The sequence below is a fragment of the Triturus cristatus genome, chromosome 7 (assembly GCF_964204655.1).
Source record: "Triturus cristatus chromosome 7, aTriCri1.1, whole genome shotgun sequence".
Lineage (NCBI taxonomy): Eukaryota > Metazoa > Chordata > Amphibia > Caudata > Salamandridae > Triturus > Triturus cristatus.
In genome coordinates, this window is record NC_140590.1 from 409,346,065 (window position 1) to 409,357,225 (window position 11,161).

The window sequence follows — 11,161 nt, forward strand, 5'->3', positions numbered from 1 at the left end:
GGGTGTCCATGATAGTGGGCACTGTCCTGAGGCTCTACATAGGAGTGTGAGGTTTAAAATACACAGACTTGCAGCATGCATGACCAATGTAGTGGCCTCAGACGTGATGTGCATGAGTGGGAGATATGCATAGGGCCGGGACGGTTGCTCCTGTTACACTCAGATCATTCCAGGACCATGGAGCAGTGTGCCCACTACTCTCCCCTGCGACACCTTATCCTAGGAATCATGTGTGGCATCACACACTGTGGCCATTGTCTGTGTGTTATGCATAGTTTGGCCTCTGTGGCATTGTTCCCTGGCCTAATTTGTATTTACGTAAAGTGTGCTACATGTGTCCACTGTACAGGGTGACCCCATTAGGCTTGTGCATACTCACACTGGGTAGTGCCTGTGTGTCTATTTACAACTATCAGTTGATGCTTGTTTGTCACCAATATGTGTGGTCAGCCTCACGAGGTGATGTTGTCTACATTTAGGAGTCATTGATGCACATTTTAGTGAACACAGATTAAGAGGTGTGACTACTTGCTCTGTCTCAATCACATTGTCTCATGTATGGTGGGTTTGTGCAGGAAAGGCATACATGTCCAAACCTTATGTCTCCATGCCAGGTCTGACCTGTGTGTGATAATTGTCTGGACAGACTCTCAACGTGCAGTGACCCAGGCAGGTTGTGCAGGGTGTCTTGTTTGTGCTTTGCAGCATGTGTCAATGGTTTATATGCTTCACTTTGAGTCTTCTGAAGGTCAATAATGTGCATGCATGACAGATGTCTCCCAAGAAAGTGCACATGAAACCACCTTTACACTTTTGGGGAACACGCTGGCACATTTGTAACAAAGGCACAGTTCTGGCAACAACTTGTTTAGGAATTATACTTATCCATGTTCCCACAGTGTGTTTGCATTTGGGTTAGTCCTTGGTTGTTGCAGATGCCAACTTACCGGTGTCAAGTCATCCGGACCACCGTGGTGCGATGTATATGTACTTCCTGACAGCAAATTTCTTCTTAACAATGGATTCTTGGCATTAGGCTGCCAGCTCATGCAATGACTGTGTAAATGTAGTTTTGTGTGCACCTCCTTGTGTGACTTCTGATATTCATGCACATGTGTGTTCTGTTCCACAAGTGGCACATTCACACATTCCAAAAATGTCAATTGTGTAAAGTTTTGGGATTCCCAATGGATCAGAATGTATTTATTTGGTTTTTCCAAAGTACTCACAGGTCTATGAGTGTGGGGACACCTTCAGCATTGGCGTCTGTTATTTGGCATTGGGTGCACCAATACTGTTTCGTTCACAGTGACCAAGAGGTGGCATGCCTTCATAGTATGGCTGTGCTCCACTGTTCACAGACACTGGCTTCTCAGTATAATTGGATATCCAGTTAGTTGCAGTTGTGTTCAGAATTTCGTTTTTAAGGTGGCATGGTGGGTGAACCAACTGGGGAGTGCAGGGCTTACATATAGGCGGAGTATTCAAGATGTACTCATGATGCTTTTCATGATATGCACTGTGGCCTATTTTGTTTGGACTCATGTGTCAGATGTACACAGGTGACTGATTATTTCCTGTCTCTTCATCTTGCCCACAGCATCATCGGGGGACACCGAGGGAGACACCTGCACGGACGTGGAAGAGGGATCCAGCACCAGTCCCACCACTCCTGGCCAGTCGGCAGCATCAAGTGGCACGGAGTGCGAGGGGAGTGCGGCGGAGGACCTGGGTTGTACCAACACAGACTACGACGCCGACGGGTCCGAGACTGAACTCCCTGAGGGGGCGGAGGCTGCTCCAACAGCTGGCAGCAGCACTACAACTGTCACCGCCCCCTCCATTCCCATCACCGCCCTCCCAGTTGCTCGGGTCCCTTCTGTCCGTGTAGGGCAAAAACGTGTCTCCTTAAAGCCAGGCACCGCACCCCCTACCCCTGTCTCCCCTGCTGCCCTCACTGCCGAGTCTGTGGACATTCAGCGGCAGTTGCAGGTTGGGCAGACATCGATCCTGACTGTCCTACATGGCCACACCAGACTACTGATGCAGATGGTGTCGTCCATGGAGGACATGTCATCAGCGATGTCTGACCAACGGATGTTGCTGAGGTCCATGGACTCGTCACTGACGGCAGCAGTGACTCTCCTGCAGCGCTTCGTCCCCCCACCTACCCCTGCACCATCCACACTTCCCACTCCCATGCCTGTCCCAAGCACACACACACATTCCCAGGCAGGCACCACAACAGACACAGGCAGCACACCAACAGGGAAGGGCAAACGCACACCTCCTTTCACGCACACTCCGGGGGAAGAAGGCACACCCACTGGATCTAGGGCACACAGGCAGACACACAGCCACAGTTGGAGTCTGCATGCCTCACTCCCCAGTCCCTCCAATGTCACTCCCCTCGGCTCCCCTGCCCACAGTCTGAGAAGGAGACATACTTGGCTGTGCTGGGCCTCAGCCCCACTGGTTCTCCATCACGCAAGCGGACAAGGCACTCCATGGGTAGGGGAGTTGAGTCCCCCCCTGTCCACCACCTCCCACAGTAGCGCAGCAACCCATCCCTCCGACCCCCCCCTCCTTGGGGACTGTGGTTCCTTTGGGTGCAGAGGAGACGCTGGAAGAGCTTGAGGGCGTGTGCAGCGCCATCCTAACCTCCACCTTTGGCGCTGGCCCACCCCCTCTGGTGGAGTCGTCCGTCCCTGCACCCACAACACCTACCCTTCCCCCTCCTGTCCCTGCGGTGCCTGGTGCTTCCCCACATGATGCCCCCACCCCAGTCGATGATGCAGAGGTTTCAAATGTGCAGGCAAGCTAGGGGAGACGCGTGGATGGGTCCCCCACAAGGACTTTGCTTCTGGACTGGCCTATGGCCTTTGTATATAGTGTCCTTTTCTACTTTTAATTTACATGCTGAATAAAGCATTTTGTTTTTCCTTTGCACACAATTGCTTTTCAGGTATTGATGTTGGTGCTGATGCTCCATGAGTTGGGATGGTGATCATGTGTTTGGTGTCTGGGAAATGTTGTAGTCTGGTGCTCATGGGGTGGACCCTGGTATCTGCGTGCCATCACAAGGTCTCTACAAAGATTCCCTGGTCGTGTGTGCTCTTTGTGTTTGGAGACATTGTCCCAAGGTGTGTTCCTTCCTCTGTGGCACCTGACATCTTCCCTGCAAGAAGTTGCACAATAGTTGTGCTGACCTGTGTTTACATTTCCTTGGTGGCTGACGGATCCCTTCAACTATGGCCATGCCTGCTCATCAGTGTCTCCGGCTGCATCGTCTGTGCCATCCTTGGTAGTCATTGTACTTGTGTATGGAGTATGTTGCCATGCCTCCATGTGGAAATTGTCACTTTTCCGCACTATGCATGTGTGTACTCCCAGCCTAGCACACATATGGTACTTGTTCTGCAGGGTATTTGGTCACCTGACTGACAATTGTGGGCATTGTATCTGTGGAAAGTCCACCCTATTCCTTCCATGGGAGACAACAACTTGGTGGCTGTCCCAGCACCTGTACATTCCTATCAGTCCTGGAATGTCCGTGACAGTGTGTGTTCCCTTTGGCTCTCTTAGTTTAGTGGGCTTTCACATAACTATATAGTCTTGTGACATGATCTCAGTGTGTGTATTGTGCTGCATCTGCCAGGGGGGGGTATGCATGTGTCATTGGTCGTCACACCCACATGTGGTGTGTCATGCAGTGGGGGAAAGACATCCATCCTCATGGGAGTGGGACACTGCTGTCAGTGATGTGTTGATATGGCACTCTCAACATAGTCGCACATTGGGGATGCGTTCATAAGCCCATGGAGTTGTGGTCATCTGAGGATGATGCACCCACCCCTCATATGTCTCTGTCCACTGCTGGTAGTGATATGCACCCACTCCTCATGTGTATGGCCAATGCTTGGAATCCTCTGCACCCACCCCTCATATGTCAGGACAATGCTGGTATTCCTCTGCACCCACCCCCATGTCTCTGTCCACTGCTGGTATTCCTCTGCACCCACCCCCATGTCTCTGTCCACTGCTGGTATTCCTCTGCACCCACCCCCAAGGCTCAGTCCACTGCTGGGAGTCCTGGGCACCCACCCCCATGTCTCTGGTCACTGCTGGTATTCCTCTGCACCCACCCCCATGTCTCTGTCTACTGCTGGTATTCCTCTGCACCCACCCCCATGTCTCTGTCCACTGCTGGGAGTCCTGGGCACCCGCCCCCATGTCTCTGTCTACAGCTGGGAGTCCTCTGCACCCACCCCCATGTCTCTGTCCACTGCTGGGAGTCCTCTGCACCCACCCCCATGTCTCTGTCCACTGCTGGGAGTCCTGGGCACCCACCCCATGTCTCTGTCCACTGCTGGTATTGCTCTGCACCCACCCCCATGTCTCTGTCCACTGTTGGGAGTCCTGGGCACCCACCCCCATGTCTCTGTCCACTGCTGGGAGTCCTCTGCACCCACCCCCATGTCTCTCTGCACCCACCCCCATGTCTCTGTCCACTGCTGGTATTCCTCTGCACCCACCCCATGTCTCTGTCCACTGCTGGGAGTCCTCTGCACCCACCCCCATGTCTCTGTCCACTGCTGGGAGTCCTGGGCACCCACCCCCATGTCTCTGTCCACTGCTGGGAGTCTTGGGCACCCACCCCCATGTCTCTGTCCACTGCTGGGAGTCCTCAGCACCCACCCCCATGTCTATGTCCACTGCTGGGAATCCTCTGCACCCACCCCCATGTCTCTGTCCACTGCTGGGAGTCCTGGGCACCCACCCCCATGTCTCTGTCCACTGCTGGGAGGCCTCTGCAGCCACCCACCCGCCCCCTTGGTGCAGTACACTGCTGTCCTCTGCATACACACAGACCAATATACTGCTTATATGCTGCACCAGGCCCTAAGCCAACATTCGTTAAGTGTGTACGCCTTGTATCCATTCTGTACTGGTGCCGTAGGGGTACGGGTGGTACGAACCGTACCCCCGCATTCATAGGGTGTGTACGGTCCGTACCACATGTACCCCCACATCACCATGCCAATGGTGGTACAGGCAGTACCCACGCTCTGAGGGCGTGGGTACGGCGCTTACCCCTACCTCACCACTTCAATGGTGGTACGTGCCGTACCCACGCTCTGAGGGCGCGGGTACGTCGCATACCCCTACATCACCACTCCAATGGTGGTTCGGGCCGTACCCACGCTCTGAGGGCGTGGGTATGGCACGTACCCCTTTATCACCACTTCAATGGTGGTACGGACCGTACCCACGCTCTGAGGGCGTGGGTACGGCGCGTACCCCTACATCACCACTCCAATGGTGGTACGGGCCGTACCCACGCTCTGAGGGCGTGGGTACGGCGCGTACCCCTTCATCACCACTTCAATGGTGGTACGGGCCATACCCAAGCTCTGAGGGCGTGGGTACGGCGCGTACCCCTTCATCACCACTTCAATGGTGGTACGGGCCGTACCTACCCTCTGAGGGCGTGGGTACGGCACGTACCCCTACATCACCACTTCAATGGTGATACGGCCCGTACCCACGCTCTGAGGTTGTGGGTACGGCGCGTACCCCTACAACACCACTACAATGGTGGTACGGGCCGTACCCACGCTCTGAGGGCGTGTGTACGGTCCATACCACCATTGTCGTGGTGACGGGTACGCGTCCACGTCCACTTCCGTTGTGCCGGTACGTAGGGATTGGTGGACACGCCCCCCCCCCGAAGTGACCAGACCTTGGAGGTAATGTTTGTACAGGATATATATACTTTTTAACTTGGGTGGGGGTTATGTTTCCTGCTCCTGGCCCCCCCCCTTTGCCACAGGGTGTTGTTCTGACCTTCTGCGGCGTCTGCGTGGGTTTCTGTGCACCAGGTCGTAGGCTAGGAGGGCCGGGATGACACGTAGGATGGGGTCCATGGCTGTCCGTCGCGTACCAGTGCTCCTTGCTCGCGTCGTCCTCAATTTCCCGGCAGTTTTAGGCTGCCGTAAAAAAAAAAGCTGTGTGGCGTGACGTAGGCACGAATCGTACTTGCTGGTCCGTAAAACGCTGCCTGACTCCGTACGGACGTCGCGTACGCGCTGTCCAGGATCAGAATTGTAGGTATTTTTTTGCCGTATGGCGTTTGGTACGAATCATACGGACATGGTATGGATTCGTACTTGCTGGTTTGTAAGGTGTATTTCCCGGGTACGAGTCGTACGGAGAATACGCTCCGTATGACCATTCGTACCCGGGTTTTACAGGATCGGAATCGGCACCTAAATGAGGACACAAGCTTTAACACTCTAATATCCACAACACACACCTACATTAAACTATAAAATATATAAATTATATATTAATTTGTAAAGAAAAACTATTACTATTAGCAACTAATAATTAAATAACATTTTATTTAATACCCACCCTTTACCCCTTTAAAAGTAAAAACAAAACACACAAAAATAAACATTTAATCAAAATAAATATCAAATAATTAACATTCATTAACAACTATATAATAATTAATTAAACACAAATTACTTCCCACCCTTTACTTCTATAAACACCACAACACACACATAAAATTAATTACACAATTACCATGATTACTTACCAATTAATTAATTACAATTAATTAAAAACTAGTTATTAATTCATCAATTAGAAATAATTTACTTACCATCCTTCCCACCCTTTACACCTATAAAAACTAACTACCACACACAAATATTATTAATTACACAATTACCAAAATGAATTACAAATTCATTAATTAAAATAATTAAGAACCAATTATTCATTCATAAATTAAGAATACATGCATTCCAACCATTTACACCTATAAACACCACAACATGCACCTAAAATCAATTACACAATTACCATAATTAAGTACCCGATTAATTAATTACTGAAATAAGTTTATTGTAGAGGAAATAAGATCCCATCCATCAAGTTCAATCTGTCAGGTGCAACTGACCAATCTCCACACCACAGTATTCCATCACCATGGAGCTACTGCAATAAACAACAACCTCTCCAGTACCTAATTCTTAAAGGAGAACTACTACTATGTACAAGATAAATATATAAATAGCATGCACATTACTACACATCTTCCTCCCACATAATAAAGGAACAAGAATATGGAAGAAAGACAAAAGAAATCAAAAAGATTATTCTCTTACATAGTCATTGAATTTTGCTGGAAGTTTTATAATCCTTTTACTTTTTTCTCTCAAAGACCTTGAAAGACACTTGTTACCCGACTTGACAGTGGTTATATCCAATTCACTGTTTTCCAATGATTTATTAACAACAACCACCCTATTAAGATTCCAAATCCTAGAATCTTCAGTTTTGATTGCATTTGTAACAACCTTTTTAACTTTATGAATAATTTTGAATAACTCAGAAGACTTCCGTCCAGGTGGTGCCCTAATCATTACTAAATCTCCTACATTAACAAGTGTTTTCTTTCCAGTTTTCCTTTTGTCAAACCTTAACTTGCGATCAATAACTTTGTCAGCCTCTCTTTTCCTCCATGACCCAAGGAAAGACTTATCTCTATTTCTCTTGATCACCTTTTCATTCACCCAGAAAGGCGTGATGAAAGTATTGGGATGTCTGTTTTTAAGAAGAAGAAATGGTGTACAACCAGTGGTTGTATGAGGTGTAACTCTATACAGTTCTACAATTTTAGTAATCGCCTCCTTTCAATCCACGTAATTTTGTTTGGATAGTGAAATAGATTCTTTAAGAACTCGGACAAACCTTTCCACCATTCCATTACTTTCTGGATGGTATAAAGAACAACGCTTATGCTTAATAGAACATTTCTCTAAAAACTCCCCCATTTCTTTAGAAACAAATTGCACTCCATTATCTGCAAAGAGATATCCAGGGAGACCTTCTCCAGTGAAAATATCCATGAGAAATGAGATGACATGTTTAGTGTCAATACATTTTGTGATCTCAATTTCGGGCTACCTTGAATACAAATCTATAAGAACAAACAAATAAACCTCACCATCTTTACATTTAACAGGGCCAAATATATCAAGAGCTAATTCCTCCCAAGGCACATTCGGCCTATCCCTTATGACCATTGGTTGGACTCTTGGTTTAAAACATTTCTCACTTAACGTGCAAGGAATACACTCTTGCATTAATCTTTCAATGTCTAAATCCATCCCAGCCCACCAATAGTTAAGCCTAATGCTTTCTTTGGTTTTAGAAATTCCTTGATGGCATTGATGGGCTAAAGCAATCAACTCTACATGAAGACACCTAGGGGGAATTAATCTGGGACCATGAAACATCAAACCATCAGACATGGATAACTCACCCCTCACATTCCAATACTTCTCTGAAACACCTTGACTTTTCTTAACCCATCCATTTTTGACAAGGGAAGATAACTCTAAAAGTTCCTCATCAGTTCTACACTCTTCTCTCCATTTATCCTCTTTGATGCCACCACACTCAATAGCACACACCCATTCAAACTCCTCCTCTTCTTCTTGGTCAAAGCAACCATCATCTTGTTTGACCAGTCTGGACAAAGCAACAGCTGTATAATTACGTACTCCAGGTAAATATTCCACATTAAAATTGTATCCTTGTAGGTCAACAACCCATCTTGAAATCCTGCTCGAGATGGCATCCGCTCCTTTCCTATTAAAAACTTCAACTAAGGGTTTGTGATCAGTTCGAACCACAAATTTGGTAGCCCACAATAAATTCATTAACTTCTTCATGGCCCAATGGATGGCTAACGCCTCCTTTGCTATTACTGAGTAACAAGATTCAGCTCCCCTAAGACTCCTTGACACGAAAAGAATGACATCTGTTTTACCCTCACTCTCTTGATGTAGTACAGCACCCAAACATTTTATACTTGCATCGGTAACTAAAACCGATTTGGCTGCAGGGTCAACACTCCCTAATCTAGGTGTCTCTTTTAGATACTCTTTAATCTTGACAAATTCGGCCTCACATTCCTTGCTCCATATAAACTCTACACCTTTGCAAAGAAGGGTACGCATGTGAACACACTTTTCAGTAAAACCTTTAACAAACTTGCTGTAATACTCAGCCATCCCCAAAAATTTCATGAGGTCTTCTTTACTTTTAGGTGATGCTAAATTTTCTATTGATTTATTGATTTAACCAAGTCACTCTTAGGTTCAATTACCTTACCAGATATTGTGTGTCCCAGGTAATCAATAGAAGATTTCCTAAACTTGCATTTATCAATCCTAACAGTGAGGTTGGGTAAACTAAACCTCTCCAAGACCTCCTTAAGTCTTAAATCATGCTCAACTTCATCTTTTCCATAAATCAAGACATCATCCTGGTAAATCTTTACTCCCTTCTGACCTTTTAAAACCCTCTCAAGTGCCCTCTGAAAAACCGAAGCTGCAGATACTAGCCCAAATGGTAAACGCTTAAATCTAAAAGTACCAAAAGGAGTAATGAAAGAAATGTAATCATTAGATCCCTCTACTAATTTGATCTGGTGGTAAGCTGATTTGAGGTCGACCGTGGAAAATACTTCTGCTCCTTTAAGAAGCATGAGCATGTCTGAAATTTTTGGGAGGGGATATTTGTCAACTACAACCTGTTTATTAAGTTCTCTGAGATCAATGCATAGACAGAGACTTCAGTCTGATTTTCGGGCAGCTACAACCGGAGCCAACCATTGTGTTTCTTCTACCTCCTCTATTATTCCTTCCAATTTGAGTTTCTCCAATTGATCTTTCATCTCCTCTCTAACTGACAAAGGGACCCCCGTACTTTGCTGGCAAAAGGAACAGCTCCAGATTTTAGTTTGATCTTATGAATATAATCGTTCAGGCAGCCTAATTCATCTCTAAAAACTTTCGGAAAGGAATTTTTCAACTTCAAGGTGTATTCAGCACCACAGGATTGTAAATCAATTTTATTTATGGTGAAATTCTCTTTAATAGAATAGGTGGGTCACTATTGGGATCCAACATCACCACTAGATCTTTTTGATGTAACCAGCTCAATAAACTATCTCCTTTATAGGAAACATAAACCTTTCCGGAGATGTACCTACCTTTATACTCAATCAGACCATTAAAATAACCCATTAACTTTATTGGCTCCCCACCATAAGAATAAGGGTTTATATCTGCCTTCAATAATTTGATTTTGTCCATTAAATGGTGCTCATAGAACTTTTTTGATACGATAGTAATCTTTGCACCGGAATCAAAAAGAACACCTGTTCCACAATGTTCCACCATCACCTGATCTATGGGACCTTTCTTTTTATCATTAGAGACTTGAGAGACAATCTGTCCACAATCTATGTCAGAGTTAGACGCACTATCACTTTCATCATTCTTGCATATCATGTTGACCTTGGAATTAACTTTTTTAAATCTACAAGAGGAAGAATAGTGCCCGATCTTTCTGCACTTATTGCATTTTGCTTTGAGTGCAGGACATTTCCTATCATTGGCTAGGTGACTGGAGCTCCCACACCAAAAGCATTTGAAATTAAAATCCTGATCTTTAGATGCAAACGAAAACTTTCTTTCAGAACTGAAATTTTTAGACTTCTTTTCATTCTTATCTTTGATACCTACATTTTCTTTTCCGTGCACCTTTACCACATGAACATTTTCACTTTTACTCTCATTCTTAGTTATCACTTCTATACACTTAAGTGAATGTTCAATTTGTTTTGCAATAACTAAAACCTCTTCAAGAGTAGGGTCATCTTTCTGCCATATGTCATCTCTTACTTTTTGTACGTTGCACCCTAGCATAAATTGGTCACTTATTCTTTCTTCTAATAGACCTCCGAATTTGCAAGACAAACCTAATTTTCTGAGAACAGTGACATAATTCTCCACTGATTCTCCTTCATTTTGAGTACGTCTGCCAAAATGATAGCGCTCAAGAATAGTGCTAACCTTTGGTAAATAATGGCGATCTAATTTAAGTATACAAATTTCGTATTCATTCAAGGTAGAATCATCTATATCAGGTAAGTGGTCAAAGACTTCTTGACCCTCTGAACCTAGACAGTGGAGAAGTAAAGCAGTTGTTCTTTCAGCGCTTAAATTAGTTCCGCAAACTTTGGCATACCTCTCAAAGACTTTCTTCCATTTTTGCCACCTAATAGGTGGAT